The following is a 20,170-nucleotide window of genomic DNA, read 5'->3' on the forward strand; positions in this document are numbered from 1 at the left end:
TTCTCATTTCCTTTTTTAGGGTCTCTATCATTATCATGAAGTGGTTTTTGAAGTCATTCTCTTCTATTTCATCTGTGTTGGGATGTTCAGGTCTTGCTGGTGTAGAGTCCCTAGACTCTAGTGGTGTCAGATTGGTTTTCTGTTGTTGAATGTGTTCCCTTCTTCCAGTGGGTGCAGGTGGGGTCTCTTCCTCTCCTGGTGGGTACAGGTCCCAGGTTCTCTTCTGGTAGGTGCAAGCTGGTCCAATACTCTGATGGGTCTCACAGTGGGTGTAAGTGGGTCTGTGACACTCCCTCTCCTGGTTTGTGGGAGCAGGACTAGCACAGAGATGTCGGTAGACTGGCAGTTGTTTGGTTCCCTGGGGACAAGGCCAGGAGATCCCAGAGTGTGCAAGCAGAAGTTGGGTCTGAGACAGGGGCCCAACCCCCTGAGTGGGGGTGTGAGTAGCGTAACAAAAACCAATCTTTTTTCAAAAGAATGAAAATAACTAAATAACTGCATCTTCCACCAAGTTTCCACAAATGTTAATACCTTGCTGTGTTTGCTTTTAAGCTTTTATTTTCAAAATTGGTAGCTATACTCTAATTGTATGTTAGAGGAAATATAATTAGCCCAGTCAAATGCATCCTTTCGTGGATATTTTAGCTTAAGACAAACCAAGAGTAAATATTTGGGTAAAAGGAATAAATAAAACACATGAAATTATAGAGCAGTTGGTGCCTGTCAAGGATGAAGCTGTGATGGTGCCCCATCAAAGCTGTCAGTCTCGAGAACAGGCTCCCAACCAAACAACACACTAATAAAAAGCACATCATTTTCCCCAAAGGCTTTGCTCTTGTGTTGCATCTTTTAATGGAAATTCTGAAAAACTAACATGAACTGTGAATGACATTAGGCTGTGCTTCCAAACCACACAATCCATCTTAAAATTAGGGGCCTCAGGGCTAAGACGATGGCTCACTTGATAAAGCACCTTACTCTGTGATGGCAAGGACTTGAGTTCCCATCCCTAGAACCCATGGGAAAGTAGGGGAAATACCCCCAAAATAAATGCTGGTGCCAGGGACATAAACACAGGAGGATCCCTGGTATTTGATGACCAGCTAGTGTAGTCTAATCAGTGAGGTTTCAGATCCAGTGAGAGATCTTGTCTCAAGAAATAAAGTGGACAGAAACTGAGGAAAACACCCCAAATGGACCTCTGGCATCTACCCACTTCACACAAATATATACATCAGTGTGATGACCTGCAGAAGAAACATCATATTACAAATGGTGGTTGAGGGGCTGTAGAAATGTCTCAGTGGTTGAGAGCACTGGCTGCTCTTCCAGAGGGACCCAAGTTCAATTTTCAGCACCCATATGGTGACTCACCATCTGTAACTCCAGTTACTAAGGATCTGGTCCCTTCTTCTGGGTTTTGTGGGTACTGCACACACATGAGACACATACATGCTGCAGGCAATCATTCATACAATATGTTTCTTTAAAACCAATATGATATTTTTATAATCCAGGGAAATCAGCTAGTGATCCATTGATTACATATTAACAGGCCATTCAGCCACATTTATTTGTTCATTCATGTATGCATTGTCCACTTGCCAACCTGCTTATTTTCTGAATCATATTTTCCGGTTTGGCTTTACCAGCCTCAGGAACTCTTTAAAAGAGTTTTCTCTAGCTAGATAAAGAAGCAGCCAGAGAGTACATCAGTCTCAAAAAAGTAAGGAAGGCTGACAGCACCATTGCTGACATTGATGGTGGCCAAGGAAGGTGGGAAACTACAGGTACAGAGCATCACCCGAGTGACAGTCCTCAGAAATGGCAACTCTAGTACTGTAGTTGCAAGAAGCTGGATCATCCCAACTACATGAGTGAAGCTAGAACTGATTCTCCCCTGAAGCCTCTGGATGAGAGAGAGACCAGGTGGTTACCTTGTTATCAGCCTGCTGGGACCCCAGACAAAACACAGTCATGCCGGAATGTGGAAGGTTCTTCTGATCTGCAGAACTCTGGGGTGAGCAACTGTTGGGGGGAGAGCATGTGTGTGGGTATGTGTGTATATGTATGAGGGTGGGTGGGGGAGGAGGGGTGTAGGGAGTGTGATTATGTGTGGGTGTGTGCGGGTGGATGTGATTTTTTCTTAATTCCATCTCCTCTTAGGCTTTTTTGTATCTCACCTGTTCAGATCCCCTTTCCTCTGAAAACCTTCCTCCCCTCTTCCCATCTGGACCCATGTCAATGGGCTTCCAAATCTCTCTTCATCTGTTCCCTTTCAGAGGCCCAATGGTACATACAGCTATGTGATTATTCTGCCCATAATAAAACCTACATCTGGGGTATCAGTCTAGGACTGTATGCTTGTGGGCCATGATTATGAGCATACTGGAGAAGATAGATTCTTCTTAGTCCCTTTTCATTTCAGATGTGGCGGCACACTCAGTCAATTCCTAAAGCAAATGCCTGGAGGTCAGGTGGAGCTCAAGCCTACAGGATCCATGGGGCATGAGCCACTGCTACATTTTTACCTTTAACCTTCTCATGAGTTTCTGCCTTTTCTCACCCACCTAGGGCAGATTCCAGAGCCTGGCACAGTACCTTCATCCTATCTACATGTTCAGCACTCATTTAACTATTCTTTGACCCTCTTGTCAATAAGATCATGTGTTTACAAAGGTCAGCCCTGAAGTAATTTTCTCAATGAGTTAAACAGCTTCCCAGTTTGAGTTTTCAAAAGTCTTAATGAAAAGGAGAGAAATACGGGTTTGTTTTATTGTTTTATCTTGGCAGCTGTGGTGGCTTGAATGAGAAATGTCCCCTAGAGGCATAGGTGCTTGTCCTCCTACACAGTGTGAATTTACACTCATGAAATGTATATGTAAAACTTTACATGTTCATACAAATATTATTTTTGTTTTTATTTATTTTTTATTCTCTCTCTCTCTCTCTCTCTCTCTCTCTCTCTCTCTCTCTCGTGTGTGTGTGTGGTGTGTGTGTGTGTGTGTGTGTGTGTGTGTGTGTGTGTGTGTTGGCTGCATATGTATGCTGTCCCCAGACACCAGAAGAGGATGTCAGATCCACTGGAACTGGACTTACAGGCACTTGTGAACCAGTCTCTGTAGGTGCTGTGAACTGCACTCAGGTCCTCTGGAAGAGCATCCAGTGTTTTTAGCTTCTGCAGTCATCTCTCCAGTCCAGAAGCTTTCTCTTGAACAAACACTAAACTCACTGTCAAGTGATGGTGGTGTTAGAATGCTCAGCCTTCATGTAAGGGGGAGGAGTGTGGTCCTGCCTCAAATTGCCTGAAATGCCAGGCTTTGTTGACTCCCATGGGAGGCCTTGCCCTTTCTGGGGAGTAGACAGGGGCCTAGAAAGGAGGTGGGGAGGGAATGGCAGGAGAGCAGGGAGGGGAAACTGTGGTTGGTATGTAAAATAAACTTAAAAATTAATTTAAAAAGTAAAGAATCTACTAAAGAAATTAAACCAGTTAGTAAATTGCAGCCTGTCCTTTGGAGGCTGTTTTTCCAATGTGTGAAACTGTAAGGGGACTGCAATGTCAGCAGTGATTACCTGAGCCTGTCACATGCCAGGGTGTGTGGTGCTTAGAGAAATTGTTCAAGTGCTGAAAGCAGACTCTAAGAGCTCTCCACATAGACCCAATTTGAACTCAGTTAAAAATATATCTTAAAATAGATCAGAGCCAAGTCTCAGTCAGGCAGCCTTGGGGGGAAGTAGGCAGGACAGGAGGGTGACAGATGACTTTAAAGCAGAGAACAGAGTAGCTTTCTCTGACTCCATCATCCCAACTTATTAGGGGACATCTTTGATTTCTGTGTGAACTTATTATATTTTCCTTGTTGACAACCCCCTCCAAGCCACTACCATGCTTTACCAAGCTTAGGACTTTCAGAAGCCACCCTGCCTGCCTCTCAAGGACAGGAACATTTTTATACCAGTGCTGGAAGAGCAGTCAGCTGAGTTGGTAGCTGTCCACCACTCTGGGAATGGTGTCAGCTGCAAAGCAGTTCCTCAGCCAAGGTTGTGTCCTCTCTTGGGAAGCTGTATCTGATGCAGCTGTATCTGATGACTGACTGGTGCAGGAACAAAAAACTTGGTTAGCCCATCCTCACTAGGGAAATTCCCTAAGCCACCCTGTTGCAGAATGTCCTTGTGGGAGTCAACTAAAGCTTGCTTTAGGACCTCACTGCTCATCAGTACTGTCTTCCACCATCACTGCCCACTTCCATCTGCCTTTCCACAGGTTCAGTCCACAAAATATCATTTAATAAACACCCTGTGTCTTAGAGATGTTCCCTGGCTCAGATGTTCCAACCTGTGAGGATCACCATGGCTGATGTTTCCTAGGCACCAGTGACTTTGGCCAGGCATGACGCTCACATAGATATGATCTCACCACACTGACAAGCCCCTGTGACCTGGGCTCTTAAATGCATCTTCTGGGTGAGCAATCTGAGACTCAGAGACCCAGAGAATCAAAGATGTAAACCTAGAATTATAAACACCACTCTGTGGATACCAAACCCCAAGCTATATAAATATGCCTTCTGCCTCCTGGCATGCCGGAACAGACACATTCAAGGGATTTGCTGTATGTAAACTTAGAATTCTCTGAACATATTTTCTGTGAAGTGTCCATATGCATGCTCTGTATATATTCTCAGACAACTGCGTGCTGTGTATTCTCCTTATGCCTCTGTTCACTGGACTCTAGGGACTCTCTTACAGAAATAGATATGAGCTCCTTGGAGAAAAGATCCAAGCTGTAGAACACATTTCATCTTCTGAAAACACCTCTGTTTGCTTCCATTGCTACAAAACACTTCATCTGTAGATGAAATGGGTAGCTGATGAGCAGTGACCTTGAAGGGACCAGCCCCCCATTTTGGCAGCCATGACAGCAACACGTGCTCACTATGACCTTGCCTTAGTCACTAGAGGTTAGGTACCTGCCTCTTGACAAGGAGCCAATTAGAAGTTAGCTGGTGGTGCTATGCTTTATGGCTCTGGGTGTAATTTACAGACAAGAGCACAGCAATGATGCACAGAGCATAGCAACCACCCTGGGAGGGCCTATGGGCCATAACAACCAATTGGCCAATCAACACAGGGCAAGCCCTCCAAGCCTGGAGGCCCACCAATCCTGAGCCTGTGCGTACCCCTAGACGCTCCCGTTGGGCTGCCCTACAAGATCACTCGGCAGACGGTTCGAGGTGTCTTTTCCAGCCATCCGCCATGGCGGGTGGGTGAAAGACCCGAGCTAACATGGGGTTAGCTTGTTAAATTACAATAAAGCCTCATGCAGTGTGCAGCAAGCTTTTGAATCTGCCTGGTGATTGGGGTGACCGCCGTCCTGGGCTGGGACCCTGGAGACCTGAGTTTTTCCGGGGGTCTAACATTCTGTGTCTACCTCAGCTTCTGATGGTGACTTTCACAGAAGTACCATGCCGAGGATAAGCTGTGGAGACTGAGGGAACACCAATCACATCCTGTGGAGGGACACGCATAGGAAACTATCAGTCAATCTTCCCTCAGATCTCTCCTCTCAGCACCTACACAAGTCATCTGTTCAGGGAACATTCATCTCAGACCTACCATTGTCATGGCCTTAATCTATGAGGTTCGGCCTGAGTTGGGGGGGGGGTGTGGACCTGGAAGCTCCTAGCAACCCAGCAGCGATAAAGACCAAACACAGACATCTTGTCATCTTTAGAGAGCTCTTAGTTTCATGTTGTAGAACTAGAGTCACTTCTTTTTTAGCCGTCCTTTCTGCTGTTTCCTAACTATCCTGCCATTCCCACAACGGAACCATTTCTGTCTTTTTCTCCTCTCTGCTCCAGTCTCTCGCCCCTAATTCCTGTCTTCCCTGGTCATTGACACACCTTGCACCTCAGCCCAGGTGAGGGCCTATTCAGATGCTTAGGCCCACAGAGATGCAAATAAGAGGCCTATTACCCTGAGGCCATGGTAAACAATAGTAGCCTTACTGGCATTAACAATACAATAGTGGGCCGGAGCTTTCTTGTGTTCCTGTTTAGTGAAACCCAAGGCTGGATCTCAAAATATTCCATAGCAGAAATATTTTGGTCCCCCACATACCATGGACCAAAAAGAATCATAGAGACAAAAATAAGAGACATAGGAGGAATCCCTCCATAACAGGTATACACTGTACTTGGAATCTGTCTCAGGGTTCCCCAAATTAGCTCACTTAAAGTGTTGCTTGGAGAACACACAGGATTCAGTACACACCTGTCCTCATGGATGCAGTTTCTCACAGCACATGGCTGCACAGACAAGACAATGAAAGGAAAGGACACATGAAGTAAAAGGCACATTCATCCAAGTCCTCTCAAAATGCTTACATTAGGGTGTGCTTATGTTAGACCCCCAGAAAACTCAGGTATCCGGGGTCCCAGGCCACGACTTCGGTCACCCCAATCACCAGGCAGATTCGAGAGCTTGCTGCAAACTGCATGAGGCTTTATTGTAATTTAACAAGCTAACCCCATGTTAGCTCGGGTCTTTCACCCACCCGCCATGGCAGATGGCTAGAAAAGACACCTCGAACCGTCTGCCGAGTGATCTTGTAGGGCAGCCCAAGGGGAGTGTCATGGCGGATGGCTAGCAAAAGACGGCTACTAGGGCCTCCCAAGAGATCTTATAGGACAGCGTAAGGGGAGTGTCTAGGGGTACGCACACACCCACGATTGGTGTGCCTCCAGGCTTGGAGGGCTTGCCCTGTGTTGATTGGTCAACTGGTTGTTATGACCCATAGGCCCTCCCAGGGTGGTTGCTATGCTTTGTGCGTCATTGCTGTGTGCTTGTCCGTAAAGCACATCCAGGGTCGTACAGCATAGCACCACCAGCTAACTTCTGATTGGTTCCTTGTCACGAGGCAGGCATCTGACTTTCTAGTGACTAACTAACTTCTGATTGGTTCCTTGTTACAAGGCAGGCATCTGACCTCTAAGTGACCAAGGCAAGTTTATGGCAAGCACGTGTTCAGCTGTTACGGCTGCTGAAAGGGGAGCTGGTCCCTTCACTTATTTCTCCCAGCATGAGTCATGAAAACCAGTGTGAAACATCCTGTACCAGAGATGCCCATCAAGAGACTCCAGGACCAGGGAATGTGTTGAGAGCTGTGGCACACAAGCATCCTCTAAAAGTAGGCACACAGCATAGCCATAGTGCTTTCATTAACAGACAGGTACAGGAAGCCATTGATCTAAATGGCATGTCCTATCAGTAGGAAGCCTTCTGTGTAGGATGGCAGTCTTGGGTCTGCTTGGGAACTCTTTCCTGTGCAGCACTCAGTATGGGTGTATGAATGAGCATGTCCACAAAACAGGGAGGGCCTTGTAGGCAGTTGCAAGTGTATTACATGGGCCAATTTTCTGTACTGCTTTGGGATATGGTGACCTTGGGCTGGGATTAACTACTGATGTCTGTTGTAGATGGAGAATGGAAAGATGATGATGGTACTAACATTGTGTGTAGTGTTTGTCACCAACACACCTTTTCTTTTGATTCTGGTGTATATAAGTTTCTCAGGTCCCATTTCGTCACACTGGTCCTGCATGATCATGGTGGCTCTTCTCCCATAATGCCCTTGGTCACTTTGCCTTTTTCAGTGAGAAAGTTGTACATGCCATAGGCAGGTCTCCGATCGATGTGGCCAGGAGCAGACACTCTTAACAGGTCAAACAGTTTCATAGGCTGAATACATCCTGAAAAGGTACTGTGTTTGGGGAATACTGTGAGAGTGAAGGTAAAATTCAGACTTCTAACTTCACTTGGAAAAATCAGAAAGTAGAATAAAATTAAATTTACATGTTTGAATGGTAACCACTGACTGGAAATTGGATGAGTGTGTGAAGTGTGTACAGATGTGACTTTTTAGTTAAGATCTACTAAGTGATACTTAGCAAATTATCTGAAGATGTGTGTGGGAAGGGTGTATTCTGAATAAGCTACCAGTATCTAAAATTGGGGGATATTTTATGTAGAATACCAAATTACATGCTTCTGAAATGGAGAAAACTGACCCCAATGGGCCATGGTGTCCCAGTGGCCATTGCTGGTGACACAGAGCCTGCATGGGGAGGCAGCCAGCTTTCCTGTCTGTTTTCCATAGCCTTAGCTCCACTGGCTTAGGGTTTAGAACCCAAAGGCAAGGAAGTACGGGCTATGGGGAGTTGACTCAGTCAGTAGAGAGCTTGCTTTGTACATGAAGACCTAAGCCCAATCCCCAGCACCCATTTGAAGAGTTGGCTATGGTGGTGCACATTTGTGATCCCATCACTGGAGAGGCTGAGACAGACAGATTTATGGGCTTTCTGGCCAGATAGCCTAGCCTGCATGGTGAGTTCGAGGCCAGTGAGATATCCCATGTCAAAATCAAGGTCTACAATACCTGTCTTAATTAAGGTTTCTATTGCTGGGAAGAGACACCATGACCACAGCAATTCCTATAAAGGAAAATATTTAATCTAATCGGGGTGGTGGCTTAAATTTTCAGAGATTTAGTCCGTTATTGTCATGGTGTGACATGGTGGAATGCATGCAGTCATGGTACTGGAGAAGTATCTGAGAGCCCTACCTCTTGACCCACAGGCAAAAGGAAGTGGTCTGAGACACTGGCATGGCTTGAGCATATATGAGATCTCAAAGCCCAATTCCACAGTGGCACACTTCCTCCAACAAGACAACACCTACTCCAACAAGGCCACACCTCCTAATAGTGCCATTCCCTTTAGCTCCCATTCTCTTCAAACTACCACATTCCACTCCCTGACCCACAAAGTCTTGTAGACATATAATAATGCAAAGAAGCATTTAGTCCAACTTCAAAAATCTCCATAGTCTATCACAATGCCAACAGTGTTGATAACTTCAGTCTCTTCTGAGATTCATGCAATCTCTTAACTATAATCTCCCATAAAATCAAAATACAGATCATATACTTCCAATATATTATGACACAGGATATACATTACCATTCCAAAATGTAGGGAAGGGAGCATAGTTGTCTTTTGTTCTACACACACAAGCACATGTACCTACCCACACATATGCATGCACTTGAAATGCATACACTCATTCATGTACAGACATGTTCACTGGGATATTCCTTTGGATGTGGGGTTTCATATTCTCATCTATGCCTTTCTTGGCAGCAGTTTCCCAGCAGATCAAAGATGGATTTCTCCTTCCTTAGAAGAGCATTCATGTCTTTAATAAGCATCCTTGTTATCCTATTTGGGTCAGACAAATACAATCTCACAAACATCTGTCAAATTAATGCACTTGTTGTCACTTTGGTTTCTCAGTCAAATCAAAAGTATTTACTAATCTTTAATTTATAGCAAACCAATGATTCACTACATTCTATAGGACTGAAAGATTTTTTGATCCACAGATGTCTTCACTAATACCTACCAGGTACCACATTTATTCAGTGCATTAAATAAAACCAGTCCTGTTATCTGCTTCAAGGGGGATTAAATAGTTCAGACCCTTTAAAATCTGTAAAACACTCCCAACTTTTTCAGAGAAACTTTTCTTATTTCAAAAAATATTTATTTCACTCTCTGCCATTTCCATCTGCTCTAAAGAGTCCCCTACAGACTGCCCACTTATATTCTCTTTTAAGCATGTTCCACTCATTGTGAAGTTACATCTTTCACCAAGGTAAGCAGGCAGCAGTCAAAATTGATACTCACTCTCATACCACATATACTATAAATGTTACAAATAAAAACCACAAGTGTCCCTTCATATCTGGAGGTCCTACACACACAGACCCAACCTGCTATATTTAGAAATACTCCAAAAAGTTGTCTGTGTTGAACTTCGCTGTGAGAATTCCCTTCCTGGGAGAGACATAAGCAATTTCTTCTTTCTCCTGAGGTCCCAACAACAAACAAAAGTGCAATTCCACCAAGGTCCACTCTGGGGAACTATCTTAGTCACTATTCTGTTGATGTGAAGAGACACCATGACTAAGGCAACTCTTATAAAGGAAAGCATTTAATTTGGGCTTGCTTACAGGTTCAGAGATTTAGTTCATTGTCATCATGGCAGGAAGTACAGTGGCATGTAGGTAGACATAGCTTGAGAAATAGCTTGAGAGTTCTACATCCAGATCTGCAGGCAGTGGGAAGACTGAGATACTGGGCTTGGCTTGAAAATTTGAAGCCCCAAAGCCCATCCCCAGTGACACACTTCTTCCAACAAGAGCCACATCTACTCTAACAAGGCCACACCTCCTAATCCCTCTCAAGTAGTGCCACTCCCTAATGAGCAAGCATTCAAATACTTGATCCTATTCAAACTACCACAGGAACGAAGGAGTTTATTGGGCTTAGTTATAGAGCATGGAGGAGGGATTACTGTCAGGTGCCTGTTACCCCATCACAGCCATACTCCAAGTGTCTACCCAGCATGGATGATGTCTTCCTGTAGCTACACAGATGGAACCCCTTCAGTTAACCTTCCCAACCTATGGACTCTAGCATCTTCTGAGAATTGTGAGGCCATGTGCAATTAGAGCATAAAAACTGCTTGGATGAGTAGCTAGAAACTGAGGTCAAGAGCCAATGACCCTGGTACCCACCCCTTCGATGAAGGAATGTCAGTCAACAAGCCCAGTCTTCGGAAGGAAGGCTCTGCAAGCAACCACATCTGAGGGACAGAGCAGGCAACTGTTTCCTCAGAGGACCTTGTTCTGCACCAAATGTGCTTGGTAATTTTCCCTGTCAGTATTCCCTAATTAATATGGCAGTAATTTCAATAATTTACATGATATTTGCATTGTATTGCTAGTATATGGAATCTAAAAATGACATAAAATGTATGGAAGATTGTCTATATTTAGCCATGAACAAAAACAGTGTTATATAAGGAGATTGAACATGAAGAGACTTTAATAAGGGGCTGATAGGGCTGAAGCCAACCCACTATGGAATGATTTTGAAAGTAAGTAGGCAGATTTCATGTTTGTATAATGTTAATTATGCACTTGCCTGAACTGCCTCATCAGCACAAACAACGATGAAGAGTATACGCTAGAGAAAATACCTCCTTGGTAAAGATGAAGAGAGCAGCATCCAGAGTGGGCATGACATAGTTGACACAAAGAAACCAAACTATCCACAGGCAGGCTCCATCATGGCAAGAATGTTCTAGAGGGTTCAGAGGCAGAGGCCAGTGGTCAGCCCTAGGCAGGTGAGGTGAACTATTTATATCTATATAGTTATGAGGCCAGTATGCTCAGTGTTTCCTAGATTTCTCCTCAGTGGCATGATTGATGCTGGTGAAGGGTAAAGGAAGGTTGCTATGAAGCTAATAATGGAGGGGGCTTTGCCCTTGAAAGCCCTTTCTAGATCCCATTGTCTACATCATTCAGTGGAGTGACTGCAATTACAGATCCTGTATGCTCCCAGGCAAGAGTGGATGGATGCCAAAGGTCACAGACCAGTCCAGAGGTCAGGAGATCTCCCTGGGCCCTTCAGCAAAAAAAAACCAAACAGTTAAATAGCCATAAATGCCTCAGCAACAGATGTGATCCTAAAATTGAAGCTCTCGATAAAGTAACTCTGTGTGGAACAAAAGCCAACTTCCAGAAGGAGTGATCGCTGAGTGGGTTCGTTTTGTGAAGAAGTTGCCCTTTTTATGTCTAGCTGACTTTGAAGGCTGAATTGCAGAGACTGTAGCAGATGTATTTTAATCAGAATGCCTCTGCTCCTGGGAAGGGAAGGGCAAAGGAGACTTCTCAACTCTGTGAATCATTGCTACTCCCAGCATGTTTGCTGTGGGGCATGTTTGCCTTCTCTGGGTGGCAGGTGGGTCCTGGGCTGGATATCTTGTCAGCAGACTTGCTCTCCAAGTGATAGTGGAGGAGGAGGCTTAAGGGTTGGAAGCACAGGGAGACTGAAGTTGGTTTGAACAATCCAAGGTAGCTTTTACTGGGACTCTGGTCCTTATGATAAGATTCCAAATTCCAGAAGAGCATCTTTCTATCCCTCCTGCTGCTAATTTGGTCCCAGACGTTCTGGGTCAGCACTCTTACCTTGCCCCATCACTGCTTCCTGTCTATCAGCAAGAGCATAGTCGGGGTTAGAATAAACAGCAATGTTTCCTTCTCATGGGCTTAGGATCAGATAACTGTCACCACTAATGCCAACGGCTTCAATCAGAGAAGTCAGGACTGACAGAGGAGGTTCTGAGGATTATTGACAGCTTGGGGATGATAGGGTCAGACCCCATGCATCTGAGTCTGGGGCATCTGTAAATTCATGAGGAAAACTAATATCAACTGGCAGTATGGTATCTGGGAAGGACCACAAAGCCAGCCTCTTGGGTTCACATCTTACTTCTGTCATTGGAGAGACAAAAGCAACTTATAAGTTATCATACCTGGATGAGCTTTCGTGAGAGCAAGAATTTAATAGAATATGTTATATGTTGTATCATCCAACAATGATGAGAGTGTGGAAAAGCAGGGGAGGATAGTGGGAGAACCATAGAAAGGTTCTTATGTCTCAGCTCCCTTGCTTTTCCCACATACTCCTAAGCAAGATTAAATCACACAGCTGCACAGCCAAGAGGAAGATGAGAAACAACACACAGTCAAAAAAAAAAAGTGTTTTCTTTTCATAACCCAGATCAAAGGTCTGAGTTTACCCCACCTTCTTGCAGCCAACCAAGGCTCGCGCGCGCGCCGCGCGCGCGCGCGGCGCGTGTGTGTGTGTGTGTGTGTGTGTGTGTGTGTGTGAGAGAGAGAGAGAGAGAGAGAGAGAGAGAGAGAGAGAGAGAGAGAGAGTATATGTGTCAAACTCCCATCAGGTTGTTTTACTTCAGGGACAGCCATTCCCCAAGGAGAAAGGTCTGCCTGTCTCATCTTGGAGGCGCAGAGAGGTTCTTTTCACCACTTGCCATGTCATAACTTACCCTGGAAAAGTCAAAGCCATTAGAACATCAAAGTGAAAGACAGAACAAAAGATCAGCCCAGTGCTGAAAGCTGGGAGTAAACAATAGCCTCTCCCATTAAAAAGAGGACAATACTACTCTTTGACCAATTGAAGACCTCTATTCTCTCACCATTAACCATTAAGGAAGTGACCTCGTTGGCTACACTGGACTCCATCTGATCTGCAGAGCTGGGTCTGCAAGTGGTGATGCCTCCCCTGTCACATGGTCATCGCTATTGCTCAGTGGTCTCAGACACTGAGGAGAAAACAGGCTGAAGGGCATGTTCCACAAAGATACTTCCCTGCCTGGATCTAGTCTGCCTCCTTTTTAAATTGTTTTGTTTTTATTGTTAAAGTCTTGTTTTTTATTGTATGAGACATCAAGTTTAGGCATCCTGATAACTATATACCATACTTCCAGTATATGTGCCCCAAGTCCACCCACTACCCTCCCTTCCTTCCTTCCATTTGTCCTCTAGGTCACCCCAAACATTTTTGTGTCTACTTTCATGTCATATGTACACATGCAATTTTATGCCTCTATATAAAATCTAACCACAAATGACAAAAAAAAAAAACTTGTATTTTTTGGAACGGACTTAATTTGTTCCAATGACCATCTCCAGCTATTTCCATCTTCCTGTGAATGACAGCCAGTCTCCTCGAGGGCCAGACAATCCTGAGGGATTGCCTCTTACATCTTCTACAAAGTAGGAGAATTGCAGGGAAAATTGTGTGGACAGAGTAAGTTAGATGTACACATCCTGGCAGGTGTTTGTCACCTTGTACATTTGTCTGTTCAATGAAGACATTAAAAGGCTTGAATAACAACACACCTTTCTTCTTGACACCATCATTGTGAGACTTCCCCTCCAAGCCGCATGCCCACTACATATACCAGCTCTTTTGTTGTTGTTGGCTTTTTTGTTTTGTTTTGTTTTGTTGTTTTTCGAGACAGTGTTTCTCTTTGTAGCTTTGTAAATCAGGTTGGCCTTGAACTACAGAGATTCACCTGCCTCTGCCTCCTGAGTGCTGGGATTAAAGGCATGGGCCACCGCCACCACCACCTGGCTTAGCTCTTAATGGTAAGATTTTCCTGTATCCTAATTGTCATTGCACCACCCTGGGTCCCAGCAAAGGAACCTACCCAGCTGGTTGCAGGAGCACTCGCCTATGAAAAGAACTAAGGGATGAGTTACAGAGGACTGGGTTGTAGAGGTTAAAATTGAGCCGTTTGGTTAAATTCCATATCAATGCTGAGAAACTCTATCTTGCTTCCTTTCCTTACACTTAGAACCATGTTCTAGAAAATTCCCCAGGCTGCCTCTAGATTGTGTTCCCCATCATCTATGTGGCTCCCATGGATGGAGTTCACCTAAGCAACCTTACCAGCATTTTCACAGACAGGGCATGTTAGCCACTGTTCTTCCTGAAGCCCCATCCCTTCAGGAGTCATCCAAGCAGAAGAATAAAATAAAATAAAATAAAATAAAATAAAATAAAATAAAATAAAATAAAATAAAATGATGCCACATCCCTTTTTTGGATTCTCCTCTCTTTAATATTCAGACTTATTAAGGCAAACGTTGAGAGAAGCTCGCTCGTACCAAAGGCTTGAAAGTTCGATGGGAAATTTCTCCTGCTCCATTCACATAGCTACCATTTTAATACCATTTTCAAGAGGGAGTTTTAATGAGTTATCGAATTACATTCTTTTAAATATTTCAAAATGTGTTCATAAATTTAACATCTCCCGCTCCTTTTAAAGCAACCGATAGACCTCATTAGCATGGGGAGCACTCTCAAGTACTTAAGGAGTCCTAATAAATCTCACAAGAGAAAACTTCCGGAGAGCCCTTGACTTCTGCTGAGCAACCCACTCTTGTTGGTACTTACATAAGCTCTCTTAAACTTCTCAACTAAAAATTACAAATCCAAAATTAATTTTTCACCACAGGAATCTCCAGGCTATTCACTTGCCTGAGAGAGTCAACGACCATAAATATATATAGAAACTACTGTCTGATATTACAATACTAACCATCAATAATATTAGGAAACAGACATGGTTTTTTTTTTTCAGCAATAACTCTTTTAAATTATTAAACTTCCTGGGTTTTAGGCTCAATAATAAAGCTCTTTTGCCATGTCCAGAAAATTTAGATTATACTCCAAAATATGTGGGATGCATCTTTGGTAATTATGGCCCTTTCTCAGTGGGACAAAACTGCCAGGTGACCAACATTCAGGGTCAGTACCATGATCTGCTGCCCCCACACACTCTACTCTTGTCACCACCACCCTAATAGCATTATATCCACTCTTCTGGAGTCTCCATGAAGACAGCCACCAGGACCAACTGGAAGTTCTCCCTATATAGGCCTGTTGATCTGAGAGTCAACCGGAAGTTCTCCCATAATTCCATTGATCTATCTGGTTTCAACCTGTGTTTCACCCCAATGTCGGTGGTTATCATGGCTTGATCAGCTCACTGCTCCAGCATTTTATTTAAAAATAAATTATAAAATAAACAACTTTATTGGATGAACTGATGTTTTTTATTGCTGTGGAAAGACACCATGACCAACACAGCTCTTACAAAGGAAACATTTAATCGAGGGTGGCTCCCTTACAGTTTCAGAGGTCAGTGCATTACAATCAATGACGGGGGAGCATGGTGCGGGCAGACAGATGTGGTGCTGGAGGTGATTCAGAGGCATCAGGAAGTCAACTGACTGTCACACTAAGGGAAGCTTGAGAAAACACCTCAAAGCCCGGCACTCACAGTGGCACACTTCCAATGGAAGCTGTGGCCAGTGTGCCCTCCAGCCTCAAGGTCTGGATTAAAGGCAGGTGTCATCCAGCCTCCTCCAACAAGCCCACACTTCCTAACAGCGCCACCCCTATGAGCTTATGGGAGCCAAATACATTCAAACTACTACAACTGATTGATTTGAAATCATTTAGGTGAGTTATTCAAAGAAAACTACCATGCTATCTCATAAAAAAATCACATTCTCACATCACTAAATGCAATAGTGGTTTTAAAAAAAGTGAACTGTAGAATGGACTCTAGAATTTCATGTGAGAAACACACTGTAAAACGGGGAAGACTGAAGAGATGCCTCCGTGGTTACGGCCCTGGTTGCTGTTGCAGAAGACCCTGGTTGGGCTCTCAGCACCCACATCATGGCTTATAACCATCTGTAACTACAGTTTCAGAGAATGAGATGCCTTCATAAATAAGAATAAAAATAAACATTCAAAAACAGATTCAATGAAGTCAGCAAGAGAAAGCAGATGAATTACAGAGAAAAAATGGATGATAAGAACAAGCAACATCAAGATATTACAGTGGGGGATGGGGGAATGGAGGCTTATGCACCAAGTACACTATAGGCTTCTTATGATCACGTGGTAGTAGGGTCTTAGGCAACCTGTACAACAAAAGTTTTAAACTAAAAAAGAAAATTATAACTCATCCTTAGAGGAAGATGATAATTAACTAAGCAGCACAAAAACTTTCCTTGGTCCTGGCTGCATGCTAGTATGTGGAGATTGTTTGTGTTCAGTTTCGGCATGACGATAGATTTCCAGGAAGAGTGGAAGCAGTTACAGAGAAATCATAGTGGCCGAAGCTCAGAAGCTCCCAAGTGTCCTTCTGGGACACACTATCAGATGATCAGGAAGCTGAGCTGGGAACCAGACACAGACCTCACTGTGGTCAGAATCTGCTTAAGTCACCATGTCTTATTAGTCTTGTCAGTGGCTCCTCCTGTCCCCTCCCTGGAAGCCCCACCCAGCCCATGCCCAGCCCCAGATGGCATCTGCTTCCACAGCCTGGCACTATAAATTAAGTTTGACCTCCACAGCCGTTGACCCATACCTGTGATGGCAGACTCCCCTTGGGTTTTCCAAGACTCCTCAAGAACATTTCATCCACTCCTTATTTCACGGTTTCATTTTTGTGTCTCCATGTATCTATTTCTCCATCACAAGTAATATTGAGCTTCACGTATGAGCACCCACCTCCTTTGTCCAACCCCTGGCAGAGGGTAGACATCCAGTGTTTTAATTTGCTATGAGGAAAAACAGCTGGGGTCCTCCATGCAGCCCTGTAAAGCAAAAGGTCCTTAGGGGAAACAATGGCCTCATTAGCTGGATGCAGGTCCTGACAAAGGAGAATAAAAACAACAACAAAACAAAACTATGTTCTTGAATAAAAATTTCCATCAATAGATAATGTTAAAATAGCTAGTTTGATGAGGGCAAGGAAGATGTCAGGCAAAAGAAGAAATAAAAAGCAATTTTACATTTAAAAAATAGGGAATAAAAGGGAGAAAAGATTTTATGCATTGCAGCTCCCAGAATTCAGAATTGATTGAACAAATTCCAAAGGCTTTTGCTTGGGATGTGATTAGTTATTCATACAAATGGCATTTGTTTTCTACCTGCATGGGCATTTTAAATGTGATTTTGACACACAGAAAAAAAAAAACAATTTCCATGCTTGACTTCCAAGTGAACAAAAATTGCAACTTGAAGGGAGTGATTGTTTGGAGGGGTCTATGGGGAAGCAGGGGCTGTCCAGCCCGGGGACACTCAAAGGAATAAAGAAAGAGAAAGAAGAAATGAAGTCTACAAGGAGACAAAGAAGGAAGTGGAGGAAAGAGGGAGGGAGGCTGATGTGCCAAATGAGTTGATGAGAAAGAGAGTGAGAGAGAAAGAGAGAGAGAGAGAGAGAGAGAGAGAGAGAGAGAGAGAGAGAGAGAGAGAGAATATCTTCCCATGGGAATAGTATTAATCAGAAACTCACTGTTTTTAAAACCTATGCCACTAAAATTAGAAACAGACTCAGGAGAGGTCTAGATAAATGGACAGATAATTGCCAGGAAATTTAAATTACTTTAAAGATATTTCATAACTGCTCATTTGGCTTTTTCCATTTCGAGGCTGCTGGGTGGGAAACCCACAGTCCGCTGTTCTCATGGACACCTGCCCAGCCTCTGACATGGGACTGTGGCTGAATTAACCCCAAGTCATCGAGAACCTCAGAATATAGGCACAGGTAGAAGTAAGGTCTTGGATGAGATAATAAGTTAACAACAATGCAAGTTCATATCAGATTTCGGTAGGGATGATGGCCATCCCTCTGACAAGAGAAAGGGGCACGGACACACCCATGGAATGGAGTCACATGATAATGAGGTGGAGAATGGCGACGCTGCCACGCAGAAATAAGGGACAGCTGAAAGAGTAGGAGGTGGGGGCGGCAGGGGGTTGTCTCCTGGAGTTTAGAACCACTCAGCCCAGCTGGTGCCTTGACTTTTGATTTTCAGTTCCAAAAATTAAGAAAAAAGTAAACTGTATTAGACAGGATCATGTTCTTCACAACATGTGAAGCTGTATATGGAGACAGTAGGTAACTGATGGATTAAGATAAAGGAGGTCTTCACCTGGGGCCATCATCCAACAGGGCTTAGAAGCACAGAGACCCCTCCTCTCCTCTCCCTTCCTCTTCTTCCTCCCCCTTCCTTTCTTTCTCTCTTTCCCTCCCTCTCTCTACCACCCACTTACCCCCTTATGAAGACAGTAAGCCAGGAAGAACCCTCACATAAGCCAAAACATTCTGATACTCTGACATCTACCTCCCAGCCTCCAGAACCACCATAAAAAATCATCTCATTTGTTCAATAGACTGACCCTGTGGTATTCTGTGTTAACAGCCTGAGTTGACCGGGGCAGCCATCAACTGTGGAGTAGCCAGCACAGCAGCCACTGAGCTATAGATTGTAGAAGATTCAGGAAAAACTCTAGGCATCACTAGGATGTCAAAGTTTACCAATCACATTTAAATGGAGACCATCCCAGTACTCTTCCTCTTGGATACAGACTGGGGAAGACATGATCTCCATTCTGTAAGAGATATTCAGGAAAATCTCACTCCAGGGCAGAAAGTCACACTTTCTACACAGATGAATCCCAGGTTCTTTTGTCTGGCTCAGACTCTATCAGTGGAGAAGTATGGGAGATGGAGGATGAAGCTTGCAAGAAAGAAAAGCAATTTATCCAAATGTTTGAGGATCAAACCCATAGTTCATGCAGGGAAATTAAAACCTCAGGTGCAAGCATGACCCCCACACACCCAGGAAGCCTACTGGTCCCAGGTCATGGAGGTACCCTCATCACAGGTGAAGGCTAAGTGTCAGTCAATGAGATGCAGTGGAGATGCAGCCTGGAAGCTTTGGGCTGAAATCACTGCCGTTTTGAGGGTCTTTGTGCCTGCTCCACACTGACTAGATGAGCCAGGTTCTCTAAATGAGAAGTGGTAGGAGGTATTTGTACTATAAAGGGGATTTGTTAGATTGGTTATGTGACATGGGCTTGGCAGAAAAACACGACTGTCTGCATATTAGACAGGATGAGAACACAGGCTGCTCTGTCCACAAGACTGGATGACTTGAAACCTGTTGCTGAAGAGCTGGAGGATTTCTGGAGAGACGCTGATCTTCAGTGTATATTGGAAGGCCAAGAAGTGGTCTCTGACATCACTGAAGGATGGCAGTGGTGAGAGCTGTGATAGGGCAGATGCACTCCCCAGGGTGGAGGGAAGACTGCCAGCAACAGCACCAATTCTCCTCACACATCGTTATAGCTAGGATGTCACTCTGAGGAAGGGTCTCACAGATCTTTCCAGAGGGGCATCTTCTAGATGACTCCACACCCAATCAAACTGGCAACCAGCAGGCATGTGGCAACTTTGTTTTTGCAGCCTCAGGTTGCCTCCCACAAGTGAGACACACAAGTCATCCAGAGAGAGATAGGTCAGCTCCCAAGTGACCACCTGCATGGTCACTATCTCCTATGCCTCATCTGAGACCATACTTGGGTTCTGAATGAGAAATATCCCCTGTGGTCTTGTGGGTTTGAGCCCTTGCTCCACAGCAGATAGTGCAGTTTGGGGATGCTGTGAACCCTTAAGGAATTGGAGCCTTGCCAGAGGAAATGGGTAATATGGGCAGGTCTTGCAGTTTCATAACCCAGTCCCACTTCCTGTTCTCTTGCTTCCTGTGTGGGGTCACAATGTAATTAGCTAGCCTCCTGTTCCTGCCACCATGCCTTGGCAACCATCATGGACTCTGTCTCTCTGAAACGGTGAACCAAAATAAACCTCT

Source organism: Cricetulus griseus, chromosome 4 (assembly GCF_003668045.3).
Source record: "Cricetulus griseus strain 17A/GY chromosome 4, alternate assembly CriGri-PICRH-1.0, whole genome shotgun sequence".
NCBI classification, from domain to species: domain Eukaryota; kingdom Metazoa; phylum Chordata; class Mammalia; order Rodentia; family Cricetidae; genus Cricetulus; species Cricetulus griseus.